The 18,899-nt window shown below is 41.8% G+C and overlaps 1 pseudogene; it reads left to right on the top strand.

Annotated features, from left to right (window-relative positions):
• The first annotated feature begins 16,735 nt into the window (after window positions 1–16,735).
• Window positions 16,736–18,612, top strand: LOC142863489 (ubiquitin-conjugating enzyme E2 variant 1 pseudogene; annotated as a pseudogene).
• The last annotated feature ends 287 nt before the right edge of the window (window positions 18,613–18,899 follow it).

The raw sequence follows: 18,899 nt of genomic DNA, 5'->3' as shown, positions 1-18,899 counted from the left end.
AGTGTGCAAAACAGTGTCTAGCATGCAAACATTAGTGTAAAATACCAGGAGATGGAGGAGGAAATAGGTACATATTTGCTTATATGTATATTTTTTAAAATCTCTTTTTTTAAAATCTCTGACAAAATTGATTGCCTTCAGGGAGAAAATTTGGATGATGGGGGGGATTTCTCTATATATATATTTATGTATCTTAGGAACCATGTGAATGTGTTATTTACTAGATCAACAGATGGTAGGAAGAATGGATGGCAGAAGAGGTAAAGAGGAAGAGAAAGAGAATGAACACTACCCCGGGATCACTGAATATCCAAGTAATAAAGGACCTCAGCGATCTTCTAATTCAACTTCATAGTACAGTCACTGACTCAACAAATACAAGGGCTCTCTGGAAAGTATCCAACCATGTAATATGTTCTTGTTAGATTAACAAGATTAACTGGATAATTTCTGGACAGCCCTTGTGTACCTTGAGTGCTCTCTGTATGCCTAGCACTTGCAGGTGCTGTAGATCGCAAGATGCAAAGATATAGGGGTAAACAATCTCATGGAGAAAGACTTTGCAGTTTATCAGTAAGAAACTGAGGCCCAGAGAAAGGACAGGCCTTGGCCAAGATTGGTGGGACAGCCAAGGCTGAAACCCCCAGGTTTGAGACTCCTGTTTGGTTTTATTACCTACCCTGGGCTTAAAGTACAGCAAAGGAAATGGACTTGATCACCCAGTCAATGTTTATCAGCACAGTGATAACTGAACCACAACGCTAGCTTCCCAGGAAGGCTTTCTTCTCCTAATAGTCCTTTCTAATAGTCATAGTCACCGATGGCCAGTCTCTCATTACTATTTAACACTGTCTTCATCCTCTACCTACAGAAACTATTATTTAGGGGTCACTATAAATAAGTATGGTTAACACACACACAAACACACACACATCCCTTTCCCAATGATGGCTCGTCTGTCCCTGCTGAGACACCAAAAGTGGTTAGACAAAGCAATAAAGCATAAACTCAAAGACACCTGCACTCAAATGTTTATAGCAGCACAATTCATAATTGCAAGGCTGTGGAAACAGCCCAAGTGCCCATCAATCCAAGAATGGATTAATAAAATGTGGTATATGTATACCATGGAGTACTATTCAGCTCTAAGAAACAACGGTGATATAGCACATCTTATATTTTCCTGGTTAGAGCTGGAACCCATACTATTAAGTGAAGTTTCCCAAGAATGGAAAAACAAGCACCACATATACTTACCTGCAAATTGGTATTAACTAAACAGCACCTAAGTGGACACATAAGTACTACAGTAATAGGGTATTGGGCAGGGGGGAGGCGGGAGGGGGGCAGGTATATACATACATAATGAGATGTGCACCATCTGGGGGATGGTCACGCTGGAAACTCAGACTTGTGGGGGGAGGGGGGAAAGGGCATTTATTGAAACCTTAAAATCTGTACCCCCATAATATGCCAAAATAAAAAAAACAATGTATATAGACACACCAAGGGCCCAAAAAAAAAAAAAAAAAAAGAATGATTTTCCGTCTGAGCAAGACGAAAAAAATCTAATCCACTATTAAGTGTCCCTGATCCCTGGGATTTTCTAAGGGTCTTAGGCAAACCCCTCAACAGGGTTTTTCCAAATTTGGGAAATATTACCCAGAAGTGAGAAAAGAAAATAGGAGTGTCATTCTTATTACCTTGAATGACAAAGGCACAATAATCAACAGCTCGGGCCTCAACCTAATGTTCTAAGTTAACTTTGCTTTAAATATTTTATAACACACATGAAAATGGAACCATATACACACAAACGCATCTATAAATGTCCCCCAAATATAGACCCACACAGACATATACACAAATATCAACCCCAGAGCACAGAATAGGATGAAGAACGATTAATTCTAAACTTGCCTACACTTAGAAAGAAATAACCACTGTGATGAATCAAAATGTGAAACCCTAAAATCCCTGTCTTTAGAGTGATTCTATCATATTGCAGGAGGGCCTGGGATCAACCTTCCAGCTTCAGAGTGGCTCAGATGGGTAGGTATACCAAGGAATTGATCCTTGCTGAGAGACATCAATTGCTGATGAGAGAGAGGAGATGGCTCAGGGTTGTGCTTGAAAAGAGAGGCCAGGCGCAGTGGCTAACGCCTGTAATCCTAGCACTCTGGGAGGCTGAGAAGGGCGAATCGCTCAAGGTCAGGAGTTCGAAACCAGCCTGAGCAAGAGCGAGACCCCATCTCTACTAAATATAGAAAAAAAATTAATTGGCCAACTAAAAATATATAGAAAAAATTAGCCAGGCATGGTGGCGCATGCCTGTAGTCCCAGCTACTCGGAAGGCTGAGGCAGAAGGATCGCTTGAGCCCAGGAATTTGAGGTTGCTGTGAGCTAGGCTGGCACCATGGCACTCTAGCCTGGGCAACAGAGTGAGACTCTGTCTCAAAAAAAAAAAGAGTAGAGAAGCCAAACGGAGATTTTTTTATATGAGCTTAGGCCATGAGTCTAACCACAGAGCCTCATTTTTAACGGAAGGCCCCACTGCAAGGCCCCTTGGCTCTGCTCTCCAGCCAGCAGTCATCTTAGATCCCAGTTTAATCTCTTGTTTTGACTCATCCTGAGTCACTTGCCTCTTGCTTCCCACTTCCACTCCTTGCAAAAGCACCTGGGCCGGGAGAGCTTCCCTCAGTGCAAAGTATACTCCAAAGTCACCACTGCATGTGAAAGGGCTGTGAGCAGTTTGGGGCAAAGGCCTCTTTAAACTATAAATGCTATTAATAGTGCGATTACCCCCACACAGCTCTGATATGGGAGAGCTGCTTGTGCTCCCTGAGCACGGGAGCTGCTTGTGTGTGGCCTTGAGTTCCTTTAATGCCCGAATCAGGCCTGGGTCAGGTTTTGGATTTCCACAACCTCCAAGAATAACAGCCTCTTCATACTTACAAGAGTTAAAAGCGTTCAATCAACCCCCTTATTCTACAGTGAGGAAATTGAGACCCAAATTGAGGTACTCTCCCAAATTGAGAGACTCGTCCAAGGTCATGACCTTGTCTCTGAGCTCCTAACCCAGGGCTCTGCCATCTCTAGAAACGTTGTTCAAAGCGAACTTTTACAATTTCTCATAAAGATAAACCTACACCTACCCTGTGGCCTAACAATTCCACTCCGAAGTATTTACTTGAGAGAAATGAAAACCTATATCCACAAAAAGACAAGTACACGAATGTTCCCAGCAGCTTTATTCATAGTTGCCAGAAACTAGATACAACCCCAGTGTCCATTAACAAGCAAATGCATAAACAGATTATGATTTATCTATTCAACAGAATGCTACTCATCAATAAAAGGGAACAAACTACTGATTCACAAACATGGGTGAATCTCATGGACATTGAATTGAGAAAAGTGAGCAAACATAAAAGAATACACACTGTATTATTCCACTTATATGCAGTTCAACAACAGGCAAAATAACTAGTCTGTGGTGATAGAAAATAGACATTTCATTTTCCACCTATGATATTGCTGGATGTCTAGAAGATTAATAATATCCAGTGTTGGCAAGGGTGAGAGAAAATGGGCAACCTCATGCACTGTTAGTAGGAGGATACATTTTTATGGTAATTTAGAAATTACTATCAAATTTTTAAATATGTACTCTCTGACCCAGCAATTCCAACTTCTAGGTGTCTATCCTGTAGAAATATTCACACAGATGAGCAAAAATATTCAACATGCATTATTCATTAGAGTGGAAAAAACTAGAATAATTTAAATGTCCACTATGGGAGATCAGTTTGAATACAGAATTCTAAAGAGCTTTTTTCACATAACAATATATGGAGGAAAACTTTCTTGTATGTTGATAACAGCCTCTTGTTTTTCCAATGGCTGGGAGTAGTCCATAGTTTGTATGTACAATAACCAATTGAACCATTCACCTACGAATGGGCATTCAAGTTGTCTACAGGTGTTCTTTTTCTGACAAGAGTGACAACTCTCTAGATAAAGGGGTGAAAATACACATGAATTAAATTTCAGTGAACTCAGCCAAACCAAACTGAAACATGGACATTACCAGGTTGGCAAATATTAAAAATAATTCTAAAAATCACACAAAAAGATGCTAGCATCACTAACCATTAGGGAAATGTGAATCATAACCACGACTGCATACCTTTTCACACCCACTAGGATGGCCATTATTTTTTTTAAAAGTCAGAAAATAACATGGTGAGCATGTGGAGAAATTAGAACCTTTCTATGCTGCTGGTGAAATTGTAAAATGGTGCAGGAAACTAGTATAGCAGTTCCTCAAAAAAATTAATAATAGAATTACCGTGTGATCCAGTAATTCTACCTCTGAGTATGTACTCAAAAGAACTGAAAGTAGGGATTCAAATAGATATTTGTATTGCATGTATTCATAACAGCATTAGTCACAGTAACCAAGAAGTAGAAATAATCCAAATGTCCACTGACAGATGAATGGATAAACAAAATGTGGTATATACATATGACAGAATATTATTCACACCTGAAAGGAAATTCTGATGCATAATACATCATGGACGAACCTTAAGAACATAGGGCCAAGTGAAACTTCTTAAGCCAGATACAAAAGAACAAACATTGTATGACTCCACTTATATGGGGTACCTAGAATAGGCAAACTTACAGAGACAGAAAGTAGAGTGGTAGTTAGCAGGGACAGGGGGAGGGGAGCATGGGGGTTTATTGTTTAATGAGTACAGAGTTTCAATTTGGAATAAAGGGAAAGTTCTCGAGATGGATGGTGGTGATGATTGTACAACAATGTGAATATACTTAATGCCACTGAGCTTAAAAATGGTTAAAATGATAATTTTTATGTTATATATATTCTACCACAATAAAAAGAATGAAAAATTTCTGAGTTTCAAGTCAAGTGAAAAACAGAAAAAAGTCATCAAAAAATGATAATAATTCTAAATCCCACTGCAGTGAGAATATGGATGAACCCACAGTTTCACACTTTGCTAAAGGGAGTGTCATTTGAGACAATTATCCTGCAAGGCAGCTTGGCAACACATATCAAAGCCTTAAAAATAATCAAGCCCTTTGACTAATAGGTCCTGGGCTAGAAATTCATCCAAAAAAATAATCAGACAAATGTTAGAGGGACATTCATCTCAGTAATGTCTACAATGATAATAGCTCTAACTGACCAAAATTTCCAAAGATGGAGGATTTATTAAATAAACACAAATATATCAATATGCTAGAATAAGTTGTGGTACTTAATAAGGCTGTTGTAGATCTATAAAATGTTTATAATTATTAATAGATGTAATATATTACTATATTATGTTTAATATATATTTTTTAGAAATCTGACAGAATATATACACCAAATGTTAACAGTGGAAATTTGTGGAATATGGGCTTAAGAATAAGACATTTCTTCTTTTGGCCTGCCTATATTGCCTTCTTTTTTAAAAAATAAAATACAATAATGTATTTTGGGCGTAATTAGAAAAACACAAATGAATATGTGCATGTTCTCATACACCTGGATGTCAAAGAGGCTGCCTGAGGAATGGGAGGTGAGTCTGTTGGCAAATTTTGCTTAGTTTTTTGTTTTCTCCTTTTTTTCTTTGCTTTTTCTTTCCCCTTTTTTAAAATTTTTTTTTGTAATCAACAAGAAAGCAACCTGATATTTTGGTTTATGAGTCCAAGGTTGCAATTTTCATAACGCATTATATATAGAGAGAGGTATATGTAAGTGTACACCTCCGTAATGCAGGCGTCAGGGAGAGATGGTCCCAGCAGGTGACTTTCTATTCTGAGTTTAACACATATTTATTAGTATCTTTGAAGAACCAAGAAAGGCTTTACAAAGGAGGCAACACGAAAATGCCTATTTAATGTATAAAGCCTTTCTGCTGTGACAGTTACAGGGAACTGCACAGGCAAAAGCAGGGGAATGTGAACAGTCCTGTTTGGATGTATATTCACTATTAATATTACTATATCTATTCATATAATTTAATGAATAGTTACTGGACACCTTCTATGTGCTACACGTACTCCTCTGGGCACTAGAGGTACAGCAGTGAAGAAAACACAGTCCCCCTTCCCATCTACTCGTGGAATATAGGTTTAAAAAAAGCAAGCAAAAAAGTACATAATATGTCAGGCAACAGTTAAGTGCTAAGAAGGAAAATAAAGCAAAATAAGGCGATAAAGAGGCCAGGAAGGGGACAGCTGAGCATTAGCCTTTGCTAATAGTGTCAAAGGAAAGAGGGACTGAGCTGCGTGGATGTCCGGGGGATGGCCCCCCAAATAGAGAGAACAGCAAGTGCAAAGGCCCCGAGGGGGAAGCATGAAGAAAAGGAGAATGAAGTTTGGACAGACAGACCCAGGACTATGTTGCCAAAGGCCTCAAACACCTCTTAATTCAACAGCAGGGATTCTTCCAGGAGTTTGACATAAGGCAAGAACACTGGTCTAGGAATCAAGATTCCTGGATTAGGGTCTGAGCCTGCTTTGTGTCCTTGGGCAAGTCACTTCAAGTCCCTGGGACTCAATTTCCCTTTGGTCCAGTGTAAGCAATAATCTTTACTCATCCATCTTGAGGTGAGGCTCAAAGGAAGGCAGAGATGTGTGATTGTTTAGAACACGCAGAGTTCTTTTTAAGAGGGGAGGCAGTGTGACTGGTAAGGCCATAGAAGGGCTGGGAGAACAAGAGGCATTCGCCGTTTGGAAGGAAACGCTCTAAAAGGAAAGTATTAAACAGGAAGCTGATTGTCCTAAAAGTGGGAAAGAAGAGGTGGCTTGGATACTCTCCTTGAAAATCACTTTGGAGCCCCCTTCCAAGGCCAGGCTGCAGAAGCCAGAGAACATGAGAAGGAATGTCTCTGGAAGCCCCCTACAAAAAGTGTCTACATGACCTGGAGGTGGCTTGACACTCTAGATTTCTTACACTCTGTGTGTGTGTGTGTGTGTGTGTGTGTGTGTGTGTGTGTGTGTGTGTAAAGTGGTGGAGGAAGGAAAGAAAGCCTACAGGACAGCATAGGGGGTCCAGGGAAGAGGGTGCAGTTCAGGGCTTTGCAGCAAACCTTCTCTGTCTTCGACCAAAGCAGTGATTCTCTGGGAGGCCATTAGAAGAATAAAAGAGCTGTCATTAATCAATTGCTTGCTAGCATTTATTGAGCACTGCAGTAAATCCTTTACAAACATTATCTCCCTTAATCCTCACAACACCCCGATGACATAGGTGCTATTATATTATCCCCAGTTTCCTCAGATAAGGAAACTGAGACTTTAGATTAAAGTAACTTGCCCAAGGTCACACAACTACGGAAGGACAGGACTGGACTGTGACCCCCTTGCTTGTAACCACACATTAAAGACACGTGCCCAGAGAGGATGTCCTGGGGGGGGGACTCTGAGTAGGAACTCAAAACCCTGGTGTCCAGTCCTTGCCCCACCCTCGATTCACTGTGTCACCCTAGCAAGTCCATTCCCCTCTCTGAAATGGTGTGCTTCTCAGCAACCCACCTCCACCAACATCTCCTAATTCCTCGGCCCACTGGCCTCCTTCATCCGCTCGGGAGTTGTGCATCGCGCTACTGGCCCCTCTGCCCACATTTCCAGCTGTGCCAGACTCAGGTTCTGGCTGGAGCCCAAGGTCTTGATGGCCAGTGGGTGAGGATCTGGGAGGACAGGCCGGGTTGCTCTGCTGTGCTCAGGCCCCTGGGATCCTTCTCTGCGACCTTTAGCAAGGCCCATAACTCAAGCCTTATCGCATAATGAGTTGGCACTTGGAGAGGTCAAGAGACCACACACTACCCTCTGAGAAGGTACACAATTTAGGCAATAAAGTCATGTCAACATACCCCCCACTGCAAAAAAAAAATGTAAAGGGAGCAGAGTATCTAACACTGTTATCGCAGCTCCCTGATTATCCACGTGTCACAGTGATCCCAGCTCCTCGGCTACCTGACCCAGGAGCCCAGAGCTTTGGCGTCGTGCCAAAGTCAGCGCACCACCCCAAGCTCTGCATTTCCAATCTGCTCACCTCAGTCCCAGCTCACTCGGCTTCTTTAGAAGACCAAGAAATTAGAGAGTGGCTCCAACGTAAACCCAGGAAAAGCCACTAGAGACGGCACAACTGACCCCTGCCTTTCCCTAATGGGACGCTGAGGCCCAGTGAGGCCACGTGACTCAGCTGGACCCAGATGCCAGGCCTCTGATCTCACACCGCTTCTTTGATTCTTGCCCCCATTTCATCCCTTAGCTGGTTTCTGGACCCCATGGAGGCTTCCTTTGAAATGCCTCTTCTAGTGCTTTCTTCAGCATGGGCATCCCAGACCAGGCCCCGTCACCTTTCCCTGGGTTATTGCAACGGACGGACCCTTGCGGGCTCCCTCCCCCAGGTCTCCCCTTTCTCCAACCCATCCCTCGCAGTGCACTGTGTCACTCTCTGACCCAAAACTGTCAGGGGCTCCACCAAAGAAAACCCAAGGCCCCAGCCTGACATTCAAGGGCCCCCACCAACCAGCACCAACCTGCTTCTGGCTTCCCGTATCCCCCCACCTCCTCTCCTCACACACCCGAAGTCCAGCCCAACTGGATTGGCTGCTGTTCTCAGTATCTCCCTTCTCCGCATTTCATCAGCGCTGCTTCCTCCAGTGAGTCTGCGGGACCACCTTGCCCATCGCCCCGCCTGCCACCCCCACCCCATGAAACCTCCTCACACTCCACTCCCAGTGGGAGTAATTGTCCCCGCCTCTGGGCCCCGAAGCACTTTCTTGGTGACCCTATTATGGGTAGATCAACATTAAGCCTTAGCATTTATGTACCTGTTTTCTCACCTAGCAGGAGACAAACCTGCTGAAAAGCAGAATACAGAATCAACTCTTCTGTGTGCTTCCCACAGGCCCAGCATGGTACCTTTGGCTCATTGATTCATTCTTTCTTTCATTAATACTTTATCAGGCCGGGCGCGGTGGCTCACGCCTGTAATCCTAGCTCTCTGGGAGGCCGAGGCGGGCGGATTGCTCGAGGTCAGGAGTTCGAAACCAGCCTGAGCAAGAGCGAGACCCCGTCTCTACTACAAATAGAAAGAAATTAATTGGCCAACTAATATATATAGAAAAAATTAGCCGGGCATGGTGGCGCCTGCCTGTAGTCCCAGCTACTCGGGAGGCTGAGGCAGTAGGATTGCTTGAGCCAGGAGATTGAGGTTGCTGTGAGCTAGGCTGACGCCATGGCACTCACTCTAGCCTAGGCAACAAAGTGAGACTCTGTCTCAAAAAAAAAAAAAAAAAATACTTTATCAAACAGAGTTTTGGAGTCCAACCGACCTAAGGATAAGTCCAAGCTCTATCACTTGCTAGTGGTATAACCCTGAGCAAATCATTTAACCATTGTGAGCCTCAGTTTCTCCTCTGCAAAAGGGGAATAACAACACCTATTTCACAAATTTATTTTGATTAATGAGAAAACATATAGTATATGTTTAGCACATTGCCTGGCACATAGTAAGTATTCAATTAATAAGTCAATACTACTACTAATAATAATCATCATAAATATAGTTCCTACTATATGCCTGGAATGGTGAAGAATGCTTAGGATACAGAGATAAATAAAACAAGGCTCATACCTTTGAGCACTCAAAGACTAGAAGGGAGACAGACAACAAGGAAACAGCTGACCTCCATATGTATACAGGGCAGCAAGTACTGGGTGGTAAGTGCTATAACACAGAATCCTCACGGTGCTCCAGAGCTTCCAGAAAGTGCACTGAATGGGGCTGTGCCCGGGGAGACTGGAGGCAAAGGAAGGCTCCCCAGAAGAGTGATGTGGGCAGCGTTTGGAAAGACCAGCGATGGTGATCTTGGGGGAAAGGGCAAACTGGAAAGGCAAACAGAAGGCACAGCACAAGAGTAGGAGCACACAGGCAAGTTGGAGCAGCACTGCACCCTGCAAACAGCTGGTGCTCAGTATTTGCCAAATGAGAGGCAACCTGGAGGGGAGAGCAGAGCCCTTGGATTTTCTGCCACCATCATGGCATGTGGCCTTGAGTAAGCCTCACCCCTTGTCGTGGGCTCCGTGTGCTCAGATAACTCGCTAGGTCTGCCCCAGTTCCGAGATTCCGAGATAGGGAAGTAACATCAGGTCTTTGACTTGTGCTCCTTCCTTCCTCCAGCCCAGGCAGGCAGAGGCATGCCTGAATTCAGAAGTTTGGCCCACGGAGGCTGGCACCACCCTCTTCATACCAGTCTCTGAAGCAAGAAACACTAATCACTTTACGAGTATTGTCACACCCTCTCCCTGGGAAAACTGCAGACTCCTTTTCCTTTTCAAAGCTGGGATAGGGAAGCCAGAGATTCTGAGGGGCTACCGGCCTCTGATTCTATCCGAAGAGCACCTGGTATAGAACAGGAGCAATCGTTGAATTGGGGGTAAAAATAAGCAATTTCAGTGAGTATACATTTTTTTTCAGTGAGTGTAAATTTGATTCATCTGATGAAAAACAAATAAATTACATTTAAAACAATCATTTTGGGCCGGCCATGGTGGCTCACACCTGTAGTCCTAGCACGTTGGGAGGCCGAGGCAGGAGAGTCACTTGAGCTCAGGAGTTCAAGATCAGCCTGAGCAAGAGTGAGACCCTGTCTCTACAGAAAATAAAAAAGTTAGCTGAGCTTGGTGGTGAACACCTGTATTCCAGCTAGTCAGGAGCCTGAGGTAAGAGGATAGCGTGGGTCCAGGAGTTTGAGGTTGCAGTGAGCTATGATGACACCACTGCACTCTAGCCAGGGCAAGAGAGTAAGACCCTATCTCAAAAAAAAAAAAAAAAAAAGAAAGAAAAGAAAAGAAACAATCATTTCAAAAGGAAAAATACTGAATTGTAAAAAACTAGTCAATTTTGTCAATTCAGTATTAGATTAGCTGCTTCGTTTTTTTTAAAAACTCACTCTATTTGATGAAAATATCCACCTAAATTATTTGCATCATGTAACCCAAAATGATATAATCAAAAGATTTGGCTCATTCTTTTCATTTTTTTATTGTTCTAGTGTTGTGTATAGTGCTAGAGAGGAGGCAATGGACCAGGTCTCAACCATAGCCTGCACTGTGATTCACAAATGCAAAATTAGCATCTTAAACATCCAGCTGCTCCAAGAAGGAAGTGAGGTGAGGATGGGGGAGGGCAGGTGTATTAGTTTCCTATCCTGCCATAACAAATTACCACAAACTTGTTGGCTTAAAGTAACACAAATTTGATTCAACTGATGGAAACTCAGTTTAAACCTATATAAAGGGCCAGGTGCAGTGGCTCATGCCTATAATCCTAGCGCCTTGGGAGGCCAAGACAGGAGGATCACTTGAGGCCAAGAATTGGAGACCAGCCTTGGCAACACAGTGAGACCCTGTCTCTAAAAAAAAAATTAAAAATTATCTGGGCATGGTGGCATGCACCTGTAGTCTCAGCTACTCAGGAGGCGGAAGCAGAAGGATTGCTTGAGCCCAGGTGTTTGAGGTTCCAGTGAACTATGATGATACCACTGCACTCTAGCCTGAGACAATAGAGCAAGACTCTGGCCAAAAAAAAAAAAAAGAAAGAAAACCTACATAAGGGAAAATAAAATAAACACAAAGCATGAGTGAGTAACATATCTGTATATTCAACAAAATTGTGGGCAGGATGATAGGAGGTGGATTTATGCATCACTGGACCCAGAAAGCCAAAATGTCAAGATTCCCTTGTTCTAACTTTGTTATCTCATCTTTGCTTTTCCTATGTTGACCTCTTTCAAACTATAGCTGAGTGTCCGCATATGGTGTGGAGCATGAATACTATTGAAAAGTATTTTTAAGGCCAGGCGCAGTTGCTCACACCTGTAATCATGACACTCTGGGAGGCCGAGGCGGGCAGATCGCTCAAGGTCAGGAGTTCGAAACCAGCCTGAGCAAGAGCGAGACCCCATCTCTACCACAAATAAAAAGAAATTAATTGGCCAACTAATATAAATAGAAAAAATTAGCCGGGTGTGGTGGTGCATGCCTGTAGTCCCAGCTACTCGGGAGGCTGAGGCAGGAGGATTGCTTGAGCCCAGGAGTTTGAGGATGCTGTGAGCTAGGCTGACGCCATGGCACTCACTCTAGCCTGGGCAACAAAGCGAGACTCTGTCTAAAAAAAAAAAAAAGAAAGAAAGAACAGTATTTTTAAGTCATCCAGCATCCAAGATAAGCCCTACTAACAAGTTTCCTTCCAGGTTTTATGTATGTTATTGTATGTACATATAATACCTCCCCAACATACACACATACACACACACACAAGCATACATAATTATTTGGGGACCAAACTGTGTGCATATAATTTTATAGCCTGTTTTTGTTATTTAGCACTTTTTTTTTGAGACAGAGCAATAAATGCCTATACCAAAAAAGAATATCTCAAATAAATAATCTAAGGTTATACCTCAAGGAACTAAAAAAAAAAAAAAAAAGAACAAACTAACCCCAAAGTTAGTAAAAGGAGGAAATGATAAGATCAGAGCAGAAATAAATGAAATAAAGATAAGAAAAGCAATAGAAAAGATCAATGAAACTAAGAATTTGTATTTTTTGAAAAGATTTTAAAAATCCTCAAAACCTCAGCTAGACTAAGAAGAAATAGAGAAGACTCAATAACAAAATCAGAAATAAATTAGAAGATATACAACTGATACACAGAAACACAAAGGATCATTAGAGTCTACTATGAACAATTATATACCAACAAATCGGATAATCTAGAAAAAAATGGATAAATTCCTGAACACATACAACCTACCAAGACTAAAACATGAAGAAACAGAAAATCTAAATAGACCAATAATGAGTAAGGAAACCAAATCAATAAAAATAAATCTTGCATCAAAGAAAGCTAGAACTTGATAGCTTCACTGCTAAATTCTACCAAACATTTCAAGAAGACTTACTACCAATGCTTCTCAAACATTCCCCAAGTCAAAAAGAGAGAAGACACAATACATGATTAGAAAAGCAGCCATTAAAAGAGTAACAATAAATGACTATTAACAATTCTACACACAAAACTTTGACAAATGTGATGAAATAGAACAACTTGTTGAAAAGACAAAAACTACCAAAACTCATTCAAGAAAAAATAGATAACCAAAATAGTCCTTTTTATGTTGAAGAAATTGAACTCATAGTTTTTAAATCTTCCAACAAAGAAAATTCCAGGCCCAGATGGTTTTGCTGGTGAATTTTACCAAACATGTAAGGAAGAAATAATACCAGTTCTACAAATCTTTTCTAGAAAATTAAAGTGGCAGGAACACTTCTCTAGTCATTTTATGAAGACAGCATTACTTAACACCAAAACGAGACAAAGACATTACAAGAAAAGAAGACTACAGACCAACATCTCTCATGAACATAGATGCAAAATTCCTTCACAAAACATTAGGTGGCTCATGTCTGTAATCCTAGCACTCTGGGAGGCCAAGGTGAGCGGATTGCTCGAGGTCAGGAGTTCAAAACCAGCCTGAGTGCCTACAACTTAAAAGCTGAAAGAAAAATAAAAAAAAATAAAAAAAAAAAAACCAGCCTGAGCAAGAGCGAGACCCCGTCTCTACTATAAATAGAAAAAAATTAATTGGCCGACTAATATATAGAGAAAAATTAGCGGGGCATGGTGGCACATGCCTGTAGTCCCAGCTACTCGGGAGGCTGAGGCAGAAGGATTGCTTGAGCCCAGGAGTTTGAGGTTGCTGTGAGCTAGGCTGACGCCATGGCACTCACTCTAGCCTGGGCAACAAAGCAAGACTCTGTCTCAAAAAAAAAAAAAAAAAAAAAAATTAGCAAATCGAATCTAACAACATACAAAAAGGATCCTAGTAGGATTTAGACCACAAAGACTGGTTCCACATTTAAAAATCAATCAGGCCGGGTGCAGTGGCTCAGGCCTGTAATCCTAGCACTTTGGGAGGCTGAGGCGGGAGGATTGCTTGAGCTCAGGAGTTTGAGACCAGCCTGAGCAAGAGCAAGACCCTGTCTCTACTATAAATAGAAACAAGTTAGCCAAACAACTAAAAATAGAAAGAAAAAAAAAATATCCAGGCGTGGTGGCGCGTGCCTGTAGTCCCAGCTACTGGGGAGGCTGAGGCAGCAGGATCACTGGAGCCCAGGAGTTTGAGGTTGCTGTGAGCTAGGCTGACGCCACGGCACTCACTCTAGCCTGGGCAACAAAGTGAGACTCTGTCTCAAAAATAAATAAATAACCCAATCAGAGTAATTAACCACATCAGCAGACTAAAAAAGAAAAACTCCATGAGGATCTTGGTATATGCAGAAAAAGCACATGATAAAATTCAACATTCATTCACAATAAAAACTCCCAGCAAACTGGAAATAGAAGAACTTCCTGAACCTGGTAAGAAGTACCTACAAAAAAACCTACAGCTAAGAACTTGTCTAAAATTGAAAGAGTAAAGGCTTTCCCCCCTAAGATCAGAAAAGGGCAAGGATGTCCAATCTCATCGTTCCCATTCAATACTGGCCTAGCAAGTGCAATTGGGGGAGGGAGGGGTAGGATGCGGGGGGAAAAATGAGGCGAGGAGGGGAGATGAGGACAAGAAAAGGAAGGAAAGAAGGGAGGAAGGGAAGAAAAGAGGGAAGGAAGGAAGAGGAATGGAGGGAGGAAGAAAGGAAAATTTATTTTAAAAACTAAAAAAACAAAGTTTAATAAAGAGAGAAAAATTTTTTTGAAAAAAGAAAGTTAGATTTGTTGGAAAGGAAAATATAAAACAGTCTCCACTCATAGACAACATATAAAATCCTGCGGAGGCCGAGCATGGTGGGTCAGGCCTGTAATCCCAGCATTTTGGGAAACCAAGGTGGGAGGATTACTTGAGACAAGGGGTTTGAGATCAGCCTGAGCAACATAGTGGACCTTGTCTTTACCAAAAATGAAAACAAAAAAACATTAGCCAGGCATGGTGGTGTGCCCCTGTAGTCCCCACTACTCAGGAGGCTGAGGCAGGAGGATCCTTTGAGCCCACGAGTTTGAGGCTGCAGTGAGCTACAATGAGGCCACAACACTCTAGCCTAGGCAACAGAGTAAGACTCTGTCTCAAAAAAAAGAAAAAAACCTCATGGAATCTACAAAAACATTCTAGAACTAATAAAATAGTTTAGCAAGGTAACAGGGTACAAGATCAATGTACAAAAATCAATTACAGTTCTATACTAACAAAGAACAATTGGAAATTAAATTTACAGTATTATAATAGCATCAACAAATGAAATGCTAAGGTATAAATCTAACAAAACAAAATATATGCAGGCTCTGTATTCTGAACATTATAAAACTCTGATAAAAAATAGCAAAGGCCTAAACAAATGGAGAACTATATCATGTTCATGGATTGGGAGATTCAATATTGCTAAAAAGTAAATTCTCCCCAAATTTATCAATAACTCAACACAATTTCAGTCAAAATCCCAGCAAGATTTTTTGCAGATATTGAGAAGATCATTGTAAAATTTAGAAAGGCAAAAGAACTAGAATAGCCAAAACAATTATGAAATAGAATAACAAAGTTGGAGAACTCAGACTATCTAATTCCAAGACTTATCATAAAGCTAAAGTAATCAAGACAGTATGGTATTAGTGAAAGGATATATGCATAGGTCAATGGGGATAAAGAGCCCAGAAATATACAGAAATATAACCAGTTGATTTTTTAATTAATACTTTACTTCTTAGAGCAGTTTTAGGGTTATAGAAAAATTGAACAGCAAGTACAGAGAGTTTCCATACTCTCTCTCCTCTTCCCCCAGTTTCCCCTATTATTAGCATTTTGCATTAGTGTAGTACATTTGTTACAATTGGTGAACCAATATTGATATGTTATTATTAAATAAAGTCCATAGTTTATATTAGGGTTTTCTCTTTATGTTGTACAGTTCCACAGGTTTTTGCCAAATGTACCATGTCATGCAACCACCACGACAGTATCATAGAAGAGTTTCACTGTCCTAAAATCCCCCTGTGCTTCACCTATTCATCCCTCTACCCTCCCAACCCTTGGCCAACCACTGATCTTTTTACTGTCGTGATGGTTTTGCCTTCTCCAGAACGTCATGTCGTTGGAATCATGCCATATGTAGCCTTTTCAGACTGAAACCTGATAGAATTTGAAATATGATAGTCGATTACATAATCTATTTAAATTGTGGAGCCACATGTTAGTTACCATTCTATTTGTTGAGTGACAATATGCAAATTTAGAAATTTTCAAGATAGAAACTAAAAGCAAAGGAAGATACAGCGCCACCTTGTGGTGAGACCCAACACTGCACTAAGATGGTCCCTCACCCCCTGCAGCCCTGCAGTCATACTTGGCCACATCTGGGTCTGAAGTCACTGCATGGTGAGGGACCAGCAGAAGCTAAGCTAAGAGCTAGAGTAAACAACAGAGTCGGGGGGCCTTGTTCTGGGGCTCCCTGGATGACCTAGAGGCCTCCCTTCTTCCTAACATACTCAGGCAAGATCAGGACAGCCAAAATCCTCAGCCAACAAAGCCTGGAAGGTAAATTAAATGAGAGAAGACAAAGGAATACTGTAGTGACATTCCCAGGTGGCAGAAATAAAGTGTTATTGATTACCTGTGAGCCTCAGACCTTCTTCAAAAATAAATTAACCGGGTGAAGAAGGGGCCGGCCTTCGAGCGACAGCGACGCAAGATGGCAGCCACCACGGGCTCGGGAGTAAAAGTCCCTCACAATTTCCGACTGTTGGAAGAACTCGAAGAAGGCCAGAAAGGAGTAGGAGATGGCACAGTTAGCTGGGGTCTAGAAGATGACGAAGACATGACACTTACAAGATGGACAGGGATGATAATTGGGCCTCCAAGAACAATTTATGAAAACCGAATATACAGCCTTAAAATAGAATGTGGACCTAAATACCCAGAAGCACCCCCCTTTGTAAGATTTGTAACAAAAATTAATATGAATGGAGTTAATAGTTCTAATGGAGTGGTGGATCCAAGAGCCATATCAGTGCTAGCAAAATGGCAGAATTCATATAGCATCAAAGTTGTCCTGCAAGAGCTTCGGCGCCTAATGATGTCTAAAGAAAATATGAAACTCCCTCAGCCACCTGAAGGACAGTGTTACAGCAATTAATCAAAAGGAAAAACCACAGGCCCTTCCCCTCACCCCTATTCGATTTAAGCAGTCTTCATTTTCCACAGTAGTAAATTTTCTAGATATGTCTTGTAGACCTCAAAGTACTGGAAAGGAAGCTCCCATTCAAAGGCAGTTTATCTTAAGATACTGTAAATGATACTAATTTTTTGTCCATTTGAAATATATAAGTTGTGCTATAACAAATCATCCTGTCAAGTGTAACCACTGTCCACGTAGTTGAACTTCTGGGATCAAGAAAGTATATTTAAATTGGTTCCCATCATCACTGGTGGGGCACATCTAACTCGACTGTGAAAAGACACATCACACAATCACCTTGCTGCTGATTACATGGCCTGGGGTCTCTGCCTTCTCTCCCCTTCCCCCGCCTCCATCCCTCCCTGCAACAGCCCTCCAGCTCGGGGGCTTGTTAGAGTAGATGAGATGTGAAGGTTTCAGGTCGCAGCCTGTGGGACTACTGCTGGGTGTTCGGGGTGCTTTGCCTGCACCCCTGGTTTCTTTCTTTAAGTCTTAAATGATGCCCCCTTCCAAGCCATCGTCCCCTCCCCCCTCTCCTCCACTCCCGCCCTTGGCCAAAGCGTAGATTGTAACCCCTCTGCTCCCCTCTGAGATTGGCCTTTGGTGAGGAATTCAGGGCTCTCCATATCTTCTCTCCCCCACCTTTATCGAGGGGTGCTGCTTCTCCTCCCTCCTCCTCAAGTCCCTCTTTGCACTGTCATCACCCAACACTTTACATGACACTCCTTGCTTTGGCCAGAAGCCATCAGGTAAGGTTGGACAGAGTCTCTGACCTCCCTCGTTTAGTTTTGGAACCGCATTTATTCACTCCACCAGCCTGGGAAATAAATTTGGGGTCCTCAGCCCTGCCACCCTCTGCTGTCATCATCAGCTGATGCGTTTTTAGCTCAGGTTTTGATAAGGTGAAAAGAACAGTCACCAGGGTTACTCAGACCTGCCAGCTCTCAGAGTCCTTGGTGGTTAAACTTGGAGAAAGCCCACATGAAGACACTCCTAAGCACACATGGTCCCTCTGAATTGTTTTATTTTCCTGTAATTGCTTTTGCTTTTAAACATTGAAGAAGTTTTGAACAGGGCTCTCATGTGGTCATCCTTGCAATCCATTGGGGTCTAGTTTGGAATCTGACAACTGGAACAAAAAGAACCTTGAATTCAGTTCATACTTTGGTTTTGGTGCTGCTGCTTCTCACGACACTCAGCAGGGATCCAGAAAGAACTGGGTGTGCACAGCAGATCCCCGAAATTGGCAGGCTGACTTCCTGGCAAATTGCTGCGTTTTTCCACTTTCTGTTCAGGACCACTAAACGCTGAAATGTGGATGCATACCGAAATAAAAGCAATTCATTGTGTACTAAAGTTTTTTTTTTTTTTTAATTTAATATTTGTGTAAAACCACCTTTTGAGCAGCAACTGTCAAAAGTCTGAAAAGCGATTTCCATTCATCTTTTTCTGGGGAAAACCTTAGTTCTAAGGATTTAACATCCTGTAAGCAGAGTTTAACGTAACAGTATTCCATAAGCAGCCTTTTTATTGTCAGACCATTGCCTGATTTTAATATAATAAAAGAAAAGTGTGCGTTAATATTTAAAATAAATAAATAAATAAATAAATAAATAAATAAATAAATAAATAAATTAACCGGC

Source organism: Microcebus murinus, chromosome 22 (assembly GCF_040939455.1).
Source record: "Microcebus murinus isolate Inina chromosome 22, M.murinus_Inina_mat1.0, whole genome shotgun sequence".
Classification (NCBI taxonomy): domain Eukaryota; kingdom Metazoa; phylum Chordata; class Mammalia; order Primates; family Cheirogaleidae; genus Microcebus; species Microcebus murinus.
Note: the sequence above shows the minus strand (reverse complement) of the source record. Positions and strands in the feature narration are given on the sequence as shown.